Source organism: Camelus dromedarius, chromosome 15, assembly GCF_036321535.1.
Source record: "Camelus dromedarius isolate mCamDro1 chromosome 15, mCamDro1.pat, whole genome shotgun sequence".
Lineage (NCBI taxonomy): Eukaryota > Metazoa > Chordata > Mammalia > Artiodactyla > Camelidae > Camelus > Camelus dromedarius.
The window spans coordinates 33,935,013-33,954,528 of NC_087450.1; the positions used below are offsets into that span (position 1 = coordinate 33,935,013).

At 43.9% G+C, this 19,516-nt stretch overlaps 1 long non-coding RNA gene across 1 annotated transcript; it reads right to left on the bottom strand.

Moving 5' to 3' along the window:
- Window positions 1-1,860: 1,860 nt before the first annotated feature.
- Window positions 1,861-18,232, bottom strand: LOC116157462 (uncharacterized). Its single transcript, XR_004141541.2, has 3 exons — window positions 18,146-18,232; window positions 3,872-3,968; window positions 1,861-2,116 (listed from the first exon to the last, which is right to left on the bottom strand). It is a non-coding gene; the product is annotated as an uncharacterized LOC116157462 (long non-coding RNA).
- Window positions 18,233-19,516: the final 1,284 nt, after the last annotated feature.

Sequence of the window (19,516 nt, forward strand, 5' to 3'; positions counted from 1 at the left end):
CACATTAAGAGTCAGATTCAGACTCTCCAGCGTGGCCTCCGAGACCCCCCTGTGTGGCCTGACCTGCGGACACAACCCGTCTGTCCTTGCTCCTCTGCACGCTCTGCTTTGCTGACACTGGGACTTTTTGCATCACCTTCCTGTGTCACCTTCTTCCCCTGCTGCAATCCGGTGCCTCTTTCCCAGTCTGGCTCAGGGGCCTCCGCCTCTGTGAGGCTTCCTTGTCCCTAACTTGAAAAGGGCTCCCTCTGCTGCCTCAAGCACTTGGCCTTGGCCCTGTCTGTTGTGTCCTGTGTCACAGCTGGTTGACTGGCACGTACCACCTGTCTCTGGGGCTGTACATTCTTTGAGGGTGAGGACTGTGTCTTTGTCAGCATCTCAAAGGCGGGCCTTGTGACATTCGTGTTGGCATCCTCAGGGCCAGCCTCAGAGCCTTCCCTATCTTCGATAATGATCAGTATTTCTTTTCTTTTTTAACTGAAGTATAGTCAGTTTATGTAGTAATGTGTCAATTTCTGGTGTACAGCATAATGTTTCGGTCATACATATATGTACACATATTCCTTTTCATACTCTTTTTCGTTATAGGCCATTACAAGGTATTGAATATAGTTCCCTGTGCTGTACAGTAGGACCTTGTTGTTTATCTGTTTTATATACAGTAGTTAGTATCTGCAAATCTCGAGCTTCCAGTTTACCCCTTCCTACCTCCTTTTCCCATGGTAACCATAAGTTTGTTTTCTATGTCTGTGAGTCTGTTTCTATTTTGTAAATAAGTTCATTTGTGTCTTTTTTTTTTTTTTGGATACCACACACAAGTGATATTCTGTGGTATCTTTCTTCCTGGCTTACTTCACTTAGAATGACTATTTCCAGATCTATCCATGTTACCGCAAATGGCATTATTTTATTTATCAATATTTCTTCACTGGGATTACATTTTTCTCTCTACCTCTGATGCTTAGTAACTGGCCAACAAACCTTTGCTGAATTGATTTGAGGAGGGACTGAGGAAAGACTAGCATGAGAGAAGCATTTGTTCCTCCAATTATTTACAAAAAATAGCCCAGGCCTGAAGTCGTAAATGACACTGGCAGCCCAGCTGATGGCCCATGTGTCCCAGCTTCCTGGAGTTGCAGTGGCAGCCTTGCTAATGACCACACTCCAGAAACTGGCGAGGCGGGTGCCCTGCAGAGAGGTGGGGGAGGCAGGTGGGTAGGAGAGGGGAAAGAAAGCTTCAGCCTTTTGATATGCTCATCCACCATTTCTTCTCATAAAGCCACTAATAGAATCATTAATGCTGGTTTTTAATTTAGACAGTTCCTTTCACCTGAGCAATTCTGCGGTTTAATGAGCAGGAAGCAAGCAGATGGCTTGGGAGGTTGCTCTAATAACTTTATTTTTGCAAAATGAAAGAAAAGGGTCCCAAAGAACTAGGTTATGTTTAGACAACTGCGTAGTAAGTTCGGAGTCAAACCAGAAACTGAGATCCATCCCTGACTCCCACTGACAGCAAGCCCACACAGCCGCTCCAGCCTGGAGGTCTCAGAGCTCTTGTCCATGTATCTGAGAACTAAGAGACTTTGCAGTGAGCCTTGCACAGAACTCTCTGGCCTTTGTCCTTCCTCAGGGCTGTCTCCAGAGAGTCCCCAGGGAGGAAAAGTCTGGGAGGGCGGCTTACCAACCTGCAGTGGAACTCCGTGTGTGGTCCCTACCCCAAGGTGTCAGGCCTGCAGACACTCTGGGTGGTGTTCCCGTTGCTGGGGAAGCACAGCCCATTCACAGTCCTTTAGTGGTTTCCCTTGTACCACCAGCTTGGCTGGCTTCTGAAAGCCTGGGGAGCGAGCCCAGGCTCGGGTAGTAGGCTCTATTTATCTGACCTGCTGGCTCTACGCTGGCTATGGAGAAAAGAGGTGACCAGAGACCAGAGAAAGGGCTGGAGGCTGGGGCAGGGACGTGAGGTGTGACTTGCAGGACGTTCTCTAAGGACGGACACTGAAGTCGACCTTTAAACGCCTTGTCTTGATTTCCAGGCCAAACTGGCCTCTTCCCCTCACAAAGCTTACCACAGACTGCAGCTGCATAGCTCAAGGCTGTTGGAAAAAGTCATTTGTTCCTAAAAAAAAAAAAAAAAATTCTTTTTTGAAGACTGCAGTGCATCCCACCACCCGGGGCATGTGTCATGGAACAAACAAGGGTCTTTTGGGCTCTGTTTCAGGCCATTAACTTAATGGCTCTGGTTCTTGGAAGCTCTGCTGAGGACAAGAGTCACCCTCTTACATAAACATACTCATCTGGCTGAAAAACACGTGGTATTGTTTTCTGAGTAATGGTCGTTTGAAGTTAATGTGTGTGTTTTTTGCCTTCTGATTGTTGTGAATATTACTTAGGCTCCTTTGGAAGAATGGTATCAGCCCCAAGAAACTCAAAGAACAACAGAATTTTCTTTCCTCCCCAATCAGATTGGGTATTATAATCATCTTGCGCAAGTTGAGGACTGGTACCCAGCCATCACTGCTGAGAAGATAATTAGGAGATAATGTCAGTGGCAGAGAAAGTTGTCGGAGCAGAGTGGTCTCCTGCCGTTCTCAGAGTGCTGAGTGTTCATGCAGGGAGGGCAGGGGGTGAAATCCTTAGTGGAAGTAAATTTGGAGGAAGAGCCAACTTTTGCCACTAAGGAGATGATCAGCTTGTAGCAGTATTCTGCCAACCGCATTTCCTACCAAATGTCCCTCCAACTCTCTTCCTTGAACTCCCTTACATCGATGTGGGCAGAGGGGGACATCACTGATTATTCCAATACACGACTAAGATAAGGAGGCAGCTAATTGAGTCTAATTTACTGAAGAGGCGACCAATTTTATGCCGAAGCTTAACTTTCGGATGGTAAATATTTTGCAGTTGGTGCTCATCCCCTGAAAACTGAATGCCAAATGTTTTTGCATGACAGATTGAGCAGTAGATGGGCAGAAGGGTGGGCAGTCAGGGGATCGCTGGTGGGGGGCCCCAGGCCTTGGTTCTAGCCTGTGTTAGTGGGTTGGCCTGATTCCCCTGCTGCCGGGCCTGTAGCAGGAGGGACATGGGCCGGATGGGGACCAGGGTCTGCGAGGCAGGCTTTGTGATGAAACTCTAGCTCCAAATTTAGATTTGCCAAAGTGAACAAAAATGCAGTCCTCCCTCTCCACTATATGTGACAGGCTAGTAGAACATTCTGGAAAAGTGTGCGTGTGTGTGTGTGTGTGTGCGCGTGTGATGCTTATTTATGGAAGCATCATGTTCCTTAAGGTTTCAGGTAGAATGTGATACCTTGTCTTTGTAAACTTGGTCGGTCACCAGCAGTCGGTCAGCGGTGGGCAATCGGCTGTGACTGCAGGACTTCTCTTGCATGGGGATTATTTGCTCCCTCTCCCCTTCCTGTCTCTTTCCTCCCCACCCTTATTTGTTCTGTTTCAGAGCTGACCAGGTAGCATCCCAGGAACCCCACATTCTATTCCTCCTGGGAGAAGGAATTCACACTTAACCTTTGATTGAGGACTTAGCATAGTGCCTAGCCCCTAGGAGATTCTATATGAATTCGTGGGGTGAATAAATGAAAAAAGTTTTTCATATTCTTTCCATTTCTCTTCAAGAAACTAGACAGGAGAGGTGACGCTGGTGCCTTTAGGTTGTGATGCTTCTGGTCTGATTCATGAAACCCTTATCTACCCAAACCCAGGTATCCCCAGGAGGGCTTTTATTCTGCATCTGCACCTGGGAGTGACCACAGGGACTGCTGGTAGGGACCGGCTTTCTTGTTACCGGGGACCCCACGGGGACACAGAGCCTGGCCGTTCACTCAAATTCTTCATATTCAGAAGGTCCTGTCACTTACTGCAGCTGGTTTGATGGCCTCTTTCTTCATAGCCCAACATTCCTGGAGTGAATGCAGATAGTCACATAGACAAGTCCCAGGGTGAGATATTCACTGTCTGAAAATAGATGAAAACAAAATCCATTATAGCAAGAAAAGAAAAGAGTTTATATCCTAACAGAACTTACAATTACTGATATTTATTTTCCTTTCAGAAGAGACAGTTGATGAGCAGAGACTGACTCTGAGGAACTGTGATTATATTTTTTTACATAAGGAAAATATTCTTTTTTTGTAAAATTTCATAAAATTTAAAAATATTACAAAAGTAAATAAAGTCAAAGGTGTATATCCATGTCAGCCCGCTCGCTTTGTGGTAATAACCAGGTTGAACAGACAACATTGGTCCTGCCATGTGCCTTTGGGGCCCCTGCTCATGTTCCCTGTAAACAGGTCTCATATGTACAGCCCAAGCAAGGGCAATGAATTTCTCTGGAGCTCCATCTCTGTGGGGCAATTCTGAAGGGCCCCCAGGAGTTTGGGCCCCAGGTACCTGCAGTGCCCATCAACAAAGTCTCACTTGGCTTTATCCCTTCCAGTCTCATTACTGCACTCCCTGCTCTTTGTGCTTCCTGGGATCATTTCCCAGATAAAGTGCTAACATGTAAATCCTTGCCTCCAGGTGTGCTTGGGGAACCCTACCACACTCACAGCTACCTCCCAAATTTATACTGTCTGCACTCGGGACCCAGGGAGAGGCCATGTTTGGGGACACCCCTGCCTTTCCACCTCACTCTTTTCTCTCCTACCCAGGCCTCTCTGTGCTGCTACTTTTGCTGCTCAGAATTCTGGTCCAGAGCCCATCTCCCTTCCCACTGAGTCACATTCTCACCCAACACACCTTTTCTTGTTTATTTCCATAATGTAAATACTATTGTTAGAGGGACATCTTAATTTACAATTCAGTATCTTTTCAATAAGCATTTGCTCAGCACATGGGTCAGTCATCAAAGCGTCAAACACAGGGCAGACTTGAGATGAATAGCTATTCTCTCTACCCTCAAAGTAGGAGAGTAGGGAGACAGAGACAGACGTTAGTTAAATAGTTACCATATAGAATGCCAAGTACTATCAAGCGGATGGGGGAAGAAAGTTGGTATTGGAGTTAGGAACTCAGAATGCCTTTTGCAGTAGAAACCATGTAATGTGTGATGGTTGTCAGGCAGGTGGAATAGATTGAATAGTGGCTCCCCAAAGATGTAAACGTCCTAATCCCCAGAACCTGTGAATGTGTTATGTCTTATGGTAAAAGACACTGCAGATGTGATTAAATTATAGATCTTGAGATGGGGAGATTCATCTTGGAATATCCAAGTGAACGCTATGCAATCACAGGAGTTCTTGCAAGAAGGAAGCAGAAATATCAGAGTTAGGGTGATTTAAAGATTCATCACTATTAGCTTTGAAGACAGAGGAAGGGGCCATAAACTCAGAAATGAAGATATCTTCTAGAATCTGGGAAAGGAACCAGTCCTACGAACCCCTTGGCTTTAGTCCAGTGAAACTGATTTTGGACTTCTGGCCTCCAGAATTATAAGAGAGTCAATTTGTATTATTTTAAGCCACTGAAATTGTGGTAATTTTTTACAGCAGCAATAGGAGACTAATACATGAGGTTAATTAAAAAAAAAATCTGTTACCAGATAAAAATACAGCATACCCAGTTAAATTTGAATTTCAGATAAATAATAACTAATTTTTTAAAAATTGAAATTGTTGATAGAAGTATGTCCCCTGCAGTATTTGGGACATACTTATACTGAAAATTTGTTTGTTGTTTCTGAACTTCAAATTTAACAGAATGTTTCATATTACTATTTGTTAAACCTGGCAACCCTATCAGTAGCTGAATTGGGCAGCGGCCCCATCAAGGGTGGGCCTGAGGCCTCCAGAGACCCTCCCTCAGCTTCCCAGTCCCTTGGAAAACTGAGTCCTTCTAATCCTCAGCTACCTCGTGTCCTGGTCCTCTCAGCTTAGCCACGGGGCAGCCCTGCGGGTGAAGAAGGGTTGGTCTGGATGGTGAGAATGCCCCCCAGAGGCACAGCTGTGGCCAATGTAGGTCCTTCCTGGGTCAGCCCTGGGAGCAGGCAACTGCCTCTGCACTGGACACTCTGGAGAGCCCTGTGACTTTCACAGTCCGCTGGCCAAATGAATACATCCATGAGAAGCCAGCAACACTCTTAGAAGAAATTGCCATGATCACCTTAATGGCTTAAGAAATGCAAATTCAAACAACAACAAAGTATTATTTTTTGCCTACCAAATTAGCTGAACTTTCTAAGAGAATAATGGCAGAAGGGTGCTTATGGTGTCCCAGGCACCTGGAGGTGGACTCTCTGATGTAGCACCCACAGCAGCTGTTGATGTGTGTTCTGTCATCCTCATTGCTGACAGTGAATGAGGCTTAAGTGAGGCTAAGCCATGAGAGAGGACAGTGGCTGGGGCTCCACACCTCAGCCCACACTCCTCCCATGTGGCCCGGGGCTGGTGGAGGATGGGGGAATAGCTGCAACCTCTCCAGAGGGTAACTTGACCATACCTCACACAGTTTAAATGCACATCCTCATCCATCCAGAAATCTCACTTCTACTATGAGTATGTAGAGGCGTGTGTGCAAAGATATTTATTACAGCACCCTTTACTATGATAAAATGTGGACAGTTGTTCATCAGTAGGGGCCTGATCAAACAAATGATGTCATATTCATACAAATGGGGCATATTGATAAGTGTATGTGAAGACAGATATCTTGATGACATATGAGTACCACTGAGAAAGTTGTAGAATAGTAATAACATCATTATATTTTGGTTTAAAAAAGTATCTTTTTATCTCTATCTCTATCTAATCACAAATTCTTTTTTTTTTTTATTGAAGTGTAGTCAGTTACAATGTGTCAAATTCTGGTGTACAGCATAATGTTTCAGTCATATATATATAAATATATTCCTTTTCCTATTCTTTTTCATTATAGGTTACTACAAGATATTGAATATAGTTCCCTGTGCTGTACAGTAGAAATTTGTTTTTTGTATCTATTTTATGTATAGTAGTCAATATTTGCAAATCTCATAGTCACAAATTCTTTGATGAACAGGTATGAATTTTGAAGTCAAGGCCAAAAGGTTACTATATTTCCTGTCTCATCGTTTGAATCTCTCTGAACTTGTGCCTCACCTCCTGCCAGGCAGTGTCCTTTCTGTGCCAGCACAGCCCTTCCTCACTTCACCTAGGGCCTTGCAGCATGCGGTCCCCAGAGCCTGCAGTGCTGCCTGACTCCCTCCCTGACACACCCATTTAATTCTCCTCATCTTCGAGGTCAGCTCAGACCCCGCTCACACTGCTGCCACCCCTCCAGGAGACGTTCTCAACCTGTGGCAGACTCTGGACAGTCTTGCCTCCAAAGTACCTAGATCATTCCACACAATGTTTAAGCCCTCTGCGGTGCCCTGACTGTGTTCCATGTGAGCGGCGACAAGACTGTAAGCCTCGTGGCAGCAAGAGTAGATCTTCCTCTCTGGTCTTCCCCTTTGGCGTCCTAGTAGACCCTAGGGCAGGTGCAGGCTGTTTCTGGCCAGAGAGGCGGAGCCCTAGAGTTAGTTCTCACGTGTCCTTGCCAAATTGGATGCGATACAGCTGTAGAAAGGCTTCAGTTCAAATATGTATGGCTTGTATCTCTTGGTCTGTGTTCCTTAAACCTGTTAACTTATGAAGTTAAACATAGTTGTAAATGTTACCAAGGTTTTTTTTTTTTTAAAATATTTTCTGTTTTTACAAAAGCAACACATTTATTATAGAAATATTGAAAAATACAGAAAAACACAAAAGTAAAACACCTATAATTTCACCCCCTCATCCTCCCTTCTCATAGAACATGTAAAGTGAAATAGGAATAGAAAAGATCCTCCCACTGTCCCAGAGCCAAACCCTGTGACTTAGTGATTTGGCACAAACCAGGTGAGACTTTTGTTCCTATGTTTATACTAAATGTAATATTTCTCTATATTCTATCTTTCTATCTATCTATCTACATACCTCTCATCTCAACAGAAAGGCAAACTTCTATTCCCTCATTTTTAACGAAATATTTTATTTTCATTCTTTTATTTTGGGGGGGAGGGTAATTAGATTTACTTATTTATTTATTTTTAGAGGAGGTCCTGGGGATTGAAACCAGGATCTTGTATATACTAAGCATGTGCTCTACCACTTGAGCTATACCCTCCCCCCTCTTAGCACTTCTTGTACCCAGGACCCAGGAGTTTCTGCCATGCTTTCCCCTTTATATTTGCTATCAAAAAGCTCTGTGGGACATGAAAAGATGCTCAACATCACTAGTCATTAGGGAAATGCAAATCAAAACCACAATGAGATACCACTTCATACTCATTAGGATGGCTATTGAAAAAAACCCAGAAAATAAGAGTTGGCAAGGATGTGGAGAAATTAGAAGCCTATACTGGGGATTGCTGCTGGGATTGAAAAGTGATGCAGTTGCTGTGGAAAACGATATAATGATTCCTCAGGAAATTAACTGGAATTACCATGACCCAGCAATTCCACTTCTGGGTATATACTCAAAAGAATTGAAAGCAGGGTTTTGAAGAAATATTTGTACACCCTTGTTCATAACAGCATCATTCACAGCAGCCAAAAGATGGACACAACATAAGCGTCCATTGATGGACGAATGGGTAAACTAAATGTGATATACACATATAGTGGAATATTATTCACCCTTTAAAAGGAAGGGCATTTTGACACATGCTACAACATGGATGAGCCTTGAAGACATTATTCTAAGTGAAATAAGCTAGTCACAAAGGACAAATATTGTATAATTCCTGTCATATAAGGCTGTTAAGAGTATTCAAATTCACAGTAACAGAAAGTAAAATGGCAGTTGCCAAGGGGAATGGGAAATTATTGTTTAATGAGTACAGAGTCCCGGTTGGGGAATATGAAAAAGTTCTGGAAGTGGATGGTGGTGATGGTTGTCCAACAATGTGAGTGTACTTAATGCCACAGAACTGCACACTTAGAAATGGTTAAAATGTTAAAATTTATTTTGTGTATTTTTACCCTGCCCCCACCCCCCCAAACTGCACAAAGCTTTGTGAAGCAGTCAAGGGTGGTCTGTTTCACAAAGAAGTTCTAGAAATTAAAACCTACCATTTTTGAGTCTTCAGAGTGCCAGGCACCTAAGTAAGCAGCTTACATGCATTGTTTTATTTTCTTCTCTCAACAACTCTGAGATAGGTATTACTATTATTTCCGTTGTACAGAGCAGCAAACTGAGGTTTAAGTGACTTGCCCAAAGTCTCCAGCTAAGAAGGTACAGTCAGGACTGGAACCCAGGGTGGTTGGCTTCAGAGCCCAATCGTTAGCCTTCATGCTACACCCTCTTTTCTAGTGAAAGACAAATCCATCGGCCGAGCAGGCTACAACTTTTGGAAAGGGGCTAAATGCACGTTCTGAAAAAGTGAGCATCGATGGAGTCTTGTATTCATGGGACTTGGATATGCATTTTGACCAGTCCCTCCGCAGGTAATTTTTGAGGAGAGGTGACGGTGGTTCCCTGAACTTTTCACAGTATACCGTATCACTACTGCTGCCGTCACTTCTCCCCTGCGGCCCCCACCCCCCTTCTCTTAGAACCCACTGCCTTTTTGACATGAAAAATGTACTATAATGAGTCTACTGGCTAATTAATTAAAAGAAAAAAAATCCCAATCTTAAAATATGAAATGATTCATTACATAAGCATTAACGCCTCTGCACCCCTCGGAACGGCATGTCTTCAATTTAAAACTTTTCCAGCACATTGTTTTCTGCCGACGTGTGTGTTTTCTGCCCATACAAGTCCGATTTCTCATACACCCCAGTCCATTTCACAGCAAATGGGCCCAAATGGTGTTTATCCTGCTCATTAGGAGCCTGTATCAATTAAGCAGGCCTGGCCCAGCTGCCCGTCCAGGTCTGCATCTCCCGGGCTGGCGTGTCTGTGCTCTTCCCACCCGGGACATCCCACAGCCCTCCCTGCCACATAGGGGCCTCCCCGCCACTTAGGGGCCTGGTGCTTTCCACACGACGAGGGCAGAGCTCTGACATCAGAGAGTGTTCTTGCGTGGTGCTAGCACTTTATGGAATTTTAAAAGCTTATTGTCTGGCTCAGACACGCGGCTCCAAGCTGCCGGCTTACTGGATCTTTCAGTTGTTTGTTTTTAACCAGAAGAGCCTCACCCACCGCTCCCTCTCCTGTTTCCCAGCCTGTGCCCTGCTTGAGATGCCTTTGTTCCACCTCACTCATGCTTGACCTTTGTCCCTTGCAAGGGGCGAGGCCTGGACTTCAGGGCTGGCTCCCAAAGGACTGCTGGGGGTTTGGGCTGTGGGTGGGCAGCAGGTGTCCAGCCCCTTCCCTGGTGCCCACTGCCTGTGGGCAGAGGCCACTTCCCCTCCTGGGATTTGCCCAGATCCAGGGGTAGCGCTCAGATCCGCTCACGTGAGCTGGTTGCTGAACAACAATCAGGACATGTGAAACGTTTCTCAGAGGAGCAAGTTGTCACTTCACAAGCAGAGATGTTGAAAGGCAGTGAACTCTTGGATGGAGCAGTTGTCTAAATCAGGGTGGGAAACCTGACGTGTCATTAGCAGTAGAACTTGTTTATGCTTTCGACTGTAAAAATCATAACGTGATGTTAGAAGCCTACAGAAAGCTCTGCGGGGCTGGAAGATGGAGATATTAATGGTGGGCCCATGCTGAGAATGACACTTCCCTATTCCAGAAGCATAAAATGGTATGTTTCCCGCAGAAATTGTGAAAAAGAGAAGCTATTATGGTTCAACATTTAGACAGGCATTAAAGCACAGTTTCAGTACACGTTGAAATGTTTTACTCCTGTGGCCTGAATTCATTAGCAAATGAGTTGAATTTCCTTCTTTCAGGACTTGGACAAACAGAGAGGGTTTTCTTTTCTTTTTTTTAAATTGAAATATAGTTGTCAGGGAAGTTGTTCTTATGTCTTCTTTCTCTCTCCCACCGTGAACTCCTTAAACCTGGGCTATTCAGCACCATAGCCACTAGCTGTATGTGGCTACCCAAATTAAAATTAAAATGAGGTAAAATTACAAATTAAGTTCTTCAGTTGCCACAACTGAATGTGGCACATTCAAGTAGCCACATTTCAAGTGCTCAGTAGCCACACATGGCCAGTCCAGACAAAGAACATTAGCAGCTCATCTATCTTTATGATCAAAGTTAACTGGGCCTTTTTGGGTAATATAGATTGAATATTGTTTTTGTATCCTGTAAGTAATTTAAATAACAAGTCAGCGAAACACTTTGGAGTTTTTTCCCCCTAAATCTCCTCCTCCTTGAACCCCGCCACCCACAGACCCCTAATGGTCTAATGCTTCAGCTTTATGGCTACATGACGTTATTTCTTTCTTACGTGGACCTACTTAGAAATGAAAACTTCTCCATGGTTTTCTAAATCCTAGGTCTGCAAGCCCAGGAGAGTCCATCAATGTCCTGTAGCCTCAGACCAGCAGCCAACCAATCCCTTAGCCAACTAACTGCCTCACTGTGTCAGGGCACCGTGGCCTTCAACTGCCCCCAGAACCTCCCAAGATCCTAATCAGCCTAACTCCACCCATCTTCCCTGGGGGCCATCCCCTAATAGGTGGGACAGTGTCAGAGTAGTGAGAAGTTGGCCTGAGGCCATAAGGGCAGAACGCCACTTGTGCCCACCAGGTGCTTCTAAATAGCTGCGGGCCTCCAGTGGCTGTCAACACAGGTTACGCGTGGCTTCATCAGGGGGATTTAACAGAAAGTGATTTCTTCACTACAATATTTGCAAGCAACATAAAAGTAGGCTTGGAATTTTTTGCTTTGTTTTAAATTCTGAAGCACAAAATCCTCACTGAGAGTAGCTGCTCTTGCATCATTTAGCTTAGAATCCTATCGGGGTGCTCACTCTGAAGCTTGCAGGATAAATGGCACTTTTACAACCCACCGGAAATTAAGTGCTAGTGACTGACAGTATTACAGCTCTTTTGGAAAAGTCTGTGGCTGCTGTTCTCAGTTCTCTAATTTGATCAGCTCCTACAGTGGGCTTGGCTGGGAACAGATAACCCCCAGTGTTCCCAGAGCTTGAAGGAAGTAGGCCTGCTGGCCTGGTTAGCATCCCTATTGGTAAGATGTCCTGGACACTGAATGTTGACCGGACAGGCTCTCAGCTCGAAAGGCAAAGGACCTCTGTGGAGCCTCAGGGAAAGAATGATTTGGAGAGTCCATGGCACCCCATAGGGCTCCTAGAACTGACCGGGTATTTGCTGCACCCCCACCCCTCCACCCATTTCTGGGCTGGGGAGGCTGTCCTGTACCTGTTTGTTTGTGGATAGTCTGAAAAGCCCTCCTCTGGATGAAAGCCCTCTGGAAATGGAGTCCCGTTATCCTGTTGAAAAGCAGCAATGCTCTATTGTTTCTGAAAGAATCCTTGCAGTTAGAGCCGGCAGAGGAGAAATTATTACTGAACTAAGTTATTAGATCCGTTTCATGGAACATTTTTTAAAACCCAAGCTCATTTTCCTGAGAGAAAATGTAATGTAATCACTCCCTCTTTTAAAGCACCTGATGCCACCGTTCTCTGCCTCTAGCAGCTAGCCAGCTGCCAAAAAAAAAAAAAAAAAGGGGGGACGTCAAGATGATGTGCCATAAAGAACGTGGCTGGGGGCGGGTACCAGGCAGGACAATGCTGACAAGCCAAAAACAATGAGAGAAGAAACAATAAAGAGAGACCCACCCAGATGGTAAACACGGAGCTCAACAACCCCCCCCCCCCCCCACTATGGTGAAGGAATAGAGGGGAGCTGCCGGGCAGGTCAATAGAGACTGACAGAAACTGCTGGGGGACCAGGAAGACTGGGGCACAGATTGGGGTTGGTATCTGCTGAGAGGTACTGTTCATTGCGTGTCTGCTTTGTGCCAGGGTTGGGGGAGGGGTGTATCAGAGAAAAAGATTCATAGGATCTGGTGAAAGTCTACTGCATCCTGTCTGCCCAGTGGGCTGTGACTATTAGTAACCACAGTAACTGCTACAGTTTTAATGAGCTCTTACTATGTTCTAGGCACCCAGTCATCATAAAGTAGGCATTATGCCCATTTAATAGATAAAGAAACCAAGGCACAGTGAAGTTAAGTGAAGAATCCTGTGGCAGGCGCAGAAACCACTCATTAAACCCTGCTGATAATCATCATCACAGGACTTTCCATTCACTGGGCTAACAGGTCCTCGCACAACAATGGACAAAGGAAAGTGACTTTTTTGATTTGGGAGCAGTTGTTATGAGCTTGGTAAACAATACACAGTGTTCAAATTCAGTTGTTAACTGTGTTATTCATAATCCTAAATCATTTATTTTGACCAAGTAAATGGAAATGGTTTAGAGAGACAGTTAATGTAACCTGTTCTTCAAATGTGCAGAGATTTTCGTTAACGCTCTTAGTGTTTCTCTTTAGTGGGTGTGAGAGAGCTGGGCACAGGAAGGAAGGTGGGGTATTCAAAAGCAAACATAGAAAGGATTCTCCATAAAAAAAGCAAACACGTCTAGAAGTGATTGCTCCATAAACAAAACATGAATGCACACAGCAATTTCATGTTCTCCTTCCACCCACTCGGTTGTTCTTAATGATTCAAGAACAGAACTGCCTGGGCAGATTTACAGGCTCGGCGTTCCTGACATCTGTGCCGAAACAAGGCTGTGTGTGTTTGCAGAGCGATTGCTTCTGCTTGGGGCAGAAAACACAAACACCTTGATTCGATTTTTACCTTTATTATGATTTAGATGAAAATGGATGCAGTTAGCTTGCATCCATGGGCTGCTGGGATCTAAGAATGAGTATCAGGAAGGAGGATAGGGTAGCCTTGAAGTTTGGGGGTTGAATGAAACGTGAAGATTGCACAATTATACACCGACAATCACATCTTCTTCCGGCTCTCCCTGCTGTTAAAAAGCCTGACTTCAGCTGGAAACCTTTGGGTTGTTTGCATTGGTGCTTTAGCAAATTCCTTTACCGAGTTGGAGGGCAGGGGTGTGGCTGGGAGTTCCAGGCCCTAGGGCTTTTAACTGGGGCATTCTGACTTTCTCAGCTGGGGTTGGGGAATGTCATACTTTCTTTAGCTCCCTTTCTTTTAAGGGGAAGATTTGCTTTCCATTAAACACTTTCCTGAGATTTGTAACTTTCTTCCACTTTCCCCCCATGGCCTTGCTTCCCAGACTATCATGGTTATAGTCAGAGGCAACTATTTCTTGGAAGAAGACCCAGGCTGACCTCCCCAGCCCTCATCCCCAAATCATCTTGGAATTCTGGAATCACCTGGTGAGCTGCGCCCAGGTAGTCATGAACACAAGCTGGTAACTTTGCTCCCTCCTAATGCATTGATAATCTTGTGATTTAGAACCTTCATTTCACCTCCAAGACTCAGAGTGGGGAAGTAACTTTCCCCAGGTAACTGAGCTTGTCGGCAGGAAGAGCTGGGATTCAAACCCAGTCTGGTCTTGGGTTACGGCCTATGTACCTGTCACCCTTCCCCGATCAGAATTCAGGGCTATGACTTTGGGTTTCTGTGTAGCAGAGAAACTAAAGAAATGCCAAATCATCACTATTTAAGAATCTGAGGTGGAAGGGGAGCCAAGTAAAATTATGGATTTGGCATTTGAAAATGATGTGATTTTTTATTCTAACACTGATGCTGAAAGGTTGGCTATATTTTAGTGTGACACCTGGCTCCGTTCTTTGGCCTTCAAGCTTTAAAGACAGATTCCTTGTCCTTGGGGGCTGTTTTCATCCTGGGTTCCACCTGACAGCTCTAGTCTGGTTGTCCCACGGCCTTAACTAATATTTGGGAGACTACTTGGGGAAAGGAGAAGAGAGACGAGCAAAAGGGAGAAAGCAGTAGGAGCTGAGGAAGTGGAAAGATTTTTAGGTTACAATTTTTATTTTAAACAGGTAACTTTATGCACGTGCGATCCAGTAGACTTAAAATTCTAATGCTTTCTATCATGCAAAATTGATTTTTTTGGCTTGTATCCATGACTACAGAACCAGTTTTATTATTTTCACTCAATATTATTTCCCATATGTTTTTTCATATATTTACATATTTTCTTTTAATTTTTTCGGTACATATTACCTAATTTAATCCTTGCATACACCCTATAATTTGCAATTTATGTTCTGTGGCCAAGAGAGGTTAAAAAACTAGCCTAAGGTCTCAAATCTAGTGCAGGGCTGGGATCTGGACATGGTGACTTCAATGGCTTTGGAATACCCCGGGTTTAGATATTGGATAGAGTCAGATTTTTCTGAAGACAAAAAGTTCTGTTACCTCAAAAGAAAAAAGTCCATTAACATTCACCTTCTTGAGACACAGACGTATGGTTCTTCATCTCCTTTTCCACTTGATCCTCAATTTTCATGTGATCAGGACGCTCATGTTAATAACTACCCAGTCTGGTTGCTTGTTTCTCACAGCAGTGTGTGGAGATGTCTTTCTTCCTTTCTTCTCTCTCTTCCCCTCTCCCGCCCTCCCTTCCTTCCTTGCCTCCTTTTTTCCCAGCAGCCCCGTGAAGAACCACTATAGTGCTAGTGTTAACTCTTCATTTGTTTACTCATTCATTCATTTATTCCCCCCAAAAGCCCTGTGGAGAAGGACCACTATAGTATTAACTCTAATGGTCAGAATGGCCTCGAGTGGCCCTTCCTGTGGCTTAGTCCTTGGAGACTGTCACTCAATAGGCTTGTCACGTCTATGCAAGGGATAATTAAAGAAAATTCTAAATAACTTGGTAGTTTGGAGTAGAAGTGCATGGAAACATCTTAAAATTCTAATTTTTATGCCTTTGAGGGATTTTGTCTTATTTGTCAGTGTGTGAATGGACTTACAAGAGTCATACGTGCTCATTGTAAAATATTCCAACACTGCAGAGATATGTGATGCAGAAAGTGAGACTCTTCAGTAATCAGGAAGCACCCTATGACCCCAAACTGGAGAGGGCCCTGCTAATCCTGTCATTCTATGTACAGGACAATATTATATACACTGTATTTTTTATAGATGATGTTCATGTAAAATTGCGTGAATCTTGTTCTGAATCTCAACTTCTTTCTATGCATAATTAAGTGTATTTAAGATGATTTAAAATAAATTATGAGTCATACCTCAGTCTTTCTTAACCAGTGAAATGAAATGTGATGTGTCAAAATTGAGTTAAATCAGTAATCTTTGTGGATGTGCTTTTGACTTGCACATAATGAAAAGCAGGCAGGCAAAAGTGAGGCAGCTTCACACACCATATTGACATTCAACAATGAGAAGGTCGGAGCAGGGAGTTGATGTCAATATGTTCATCCCGTACTGCAATAAAGCTGTCCCGGCAACTGCAGTCCCAGCTGCCATTTCCCTCCTTTGGGTGAGAAATGCACCATTCAGACCCCCAACTCCTTTGCTGTGAGAATACCATGCTCTAACAAAGGTTGAATTGTTTTTCAATACTATCGATATAATCCGGATTTCAGGTTTCAAAGACAAACCTAAAATTTCCACACCAGATAGGGCTTTATTTGACAAAAAGACTAAGGGATGACAGCTGAGACTTCTAATTCTGCCACATGAAAATTACAGAATAATTGCACGGATGGCGGCATCGTTCTGAGAATCATAAAGTGCACGTAGCTTTCCATTTTGTTTTCCAGTGTTTTACTGGGGATGCTTTCCTTGGGGATATCGCTAGCAGTTTTAAATGCTGGGAAAATGTTTTCCCTCTACCTTCTTTTTTTTTTTTTTTTTTTGGCTAAAGAGAGGGCAGACACAAGCCACAATAAAAAAGGTAACACTGAACCATGACGTGACACTATTATAGTTGGTTTTCCACCAGGGAAACTACCTTAGGATGGGCAAAATCTCCATGCACAAATGTGTTTCCCCAGGTTAGAGGGGTTCTTCAGTTTGTACATTTGGCAGCAAAGAAACAGTAATGTAGGGGAAAGCAGGGCCTTATGGAAGCCTGTATCCAGGAGATGCCCTCTCTGTGCTAAATCAGCCTGAAACAGATGTTCATCACTCATATTTCTGCTCCCAACTGGCGACACCAAAATCAGGTGATATATGAACTCTTCTGAAGCCATGGAAGAGTGAAAGTAATCAGAAAGAGGGCCCCACAGTGACCTCAACTACTACAGGGCTGGCACACTTTAACTCTGCCAGATGCACGAAACGTCAAATTTTTGAAAGTCAATTCTGAGAAAATTGGAGAATAAAAAAAATTAAGAGCTGTTTCACAAGGAGGCATTCCTATCCACATTCAGTACAACTGATTTCAAATTTATATTGGTCTTCCATCCATTCCTGAGTGCTTTCAGAGAACGACCTGCCAGAGGCCATTAGTGCACAGCCCTCACAAATGGAGAGCAGCCTGACTCACTGGGAGCCAGAAGGGCATCTGCATGCAAATCACTTGGCGACCAAGAGCTTCTCTGCACTGAGAATTGTGGTCACTTCCTCTCAGAATAGGATCTAGGGAACCACCTGAGGGGATCACAATATAAAGATCTTGGTTTGGTGTTGGGTGGGATTATGCAAATAAGAATGAGAATAGGGTGCTTTAGCGCTGTCAGAATGTGCTGCGTTTTATTTGGGAAATGAGACAAAATCTTCCTATGATCAGCCACTCCATGTGACATTCCAGCCCACACTCTGCTACTGACATTTTATCTCCCACTGAACAGCCCGGCTGTTGTAACATTTTCAGGATTCTTAATTTATGTCTTGCAGGATCTAAAATCAGATGGCAGGAACTTTAAGAAAATAACCAGTGTTGACAGGCACCTTTATTCTTCAAGAAGCTGGTACACCTTAGTGCTGTTAAAAGTTGGGGAAGGTTCTCTACTTTTTTTCCCCCTAAAATATGTCTAGAAGACAGTGGGATGGAGATAGGGAGCTGTCCTAAATCATTTAATTTTGCTTTGCAATCTAAACGCTATGAAAAACCTTTCCTTCCACCCAGTATTTGCTTGCAAGCTCATTCTCCTTTCTTGGTATGAGTGATTCTAGCATTTAGTTAATTAATTAAGTTAATTAATTTCAATTAGAGGAATCAAAAGTTCACTGAAATTCTTATATATAGCCAAGAACCATGGAAAAGTAAAATGACTCAAAGGTAAGATCAACTTACATTTGTGCAACTTTGTAACCTGAACTGTTGATTCTCAGCACACTAGTGAGGGAAGATACGATGATGATGATGATTCCTAGTTGACTTCAGAAGAGGCAAGCCAGGCTCAGCAAATATAAATGACCCGTTGTAAGTCACTCAGCCTGGAAGAAATTGCAACTCAAACCCCAGTCACATGTTCTATTATATCACAATGCAGCTTTGTAAAAGCAGCGACTTTGGACTGGTTGATCACATGAATATACACTAAAAACTCTGCTCTTCAGGCTTGGCAGTGCTGAACTATTGGGGCCCTTGGGCTTAACACCTGTCAAAGCTGGAATGCTGGTGTACACCCTAGCTCTGGAGTTCTCAGCCTTCATCCGCCTCTCTCAGAGTTGGTTTATTTCTACTTCTCTATACTGTAGTGCTTAAGAGTACGGACTCTTGAGTCAGGTGGCTGGCTCTGCCACTAATAGCTGACCTGGGCAAGTTACTTAACTTTTCTGGGCCTCATTTTCCTGTATAGTAAGATGGAGAGATGATAACAGTATCTATCTCATAGGATTGTTGTAAAGATTAAGTAAGTTATTTATGGAAAATGCTATATACAGGTTAGTATCACCTGTCAGTTTGCCACATGCCTTCATAAATGCACTATAAATTCATCTATGATATGCCTGTGAAAACCTCTGGCTAGATGATAGAGCCAAGAAAAGCTTTGCTCCATTCCCAGAGGTAGGAAACTAGTATACTCTTTTTATAAAGTAACTTGCACATAGTGGAAGCTCTAAAAACATCTTTAAATTGAACTGCAGTGGATGCTACTAGAACTGAAAGTGGTAGTCCTGGATCTTTCAGGCTCAAGGTCCAGATTTTTCGAGTATTTATAGTCTACCTCCCCTCCACTTCCATCTCATTTATCTCGGACAGAGGACAGGAAAAGGATGAGTAATTTATTCCCATAAAACTGAGGTAATAGTAAAAACCAGTTCTGAGAACTGTTCAAAATTTACGTCCAAGTGCCTTAAGTTTATAGGTCACGATGTATTTCCTTTACACAAAGCCCAGGAGGCTATCTTTATATATTATTGGGGCGGGACCCGTAACAGCCCTTAGTACTAAATAGCTCGCGACAGGTGTTTCCAAATGGTTTAATTTGCTCCCTCCATTCCTAGATTGCCAGAGAAGCCCAGCAGATAGGTCCATACTTCTGGGCCGACTGAGTGAGAGCGGGATGCTTCACGAAGTGACTTAGGGGAGGAAAGAAATCAGGTTACGAGCAAGTTAAGTTTGGTAAAGGTAGAGAAGCCTTCAAACCAACTACCAGGTGGCAGCCCCGCAGCTCCGACTTTCGCGGTGGGAAGGAGAGTATTCACCCCGCCCCGCGCA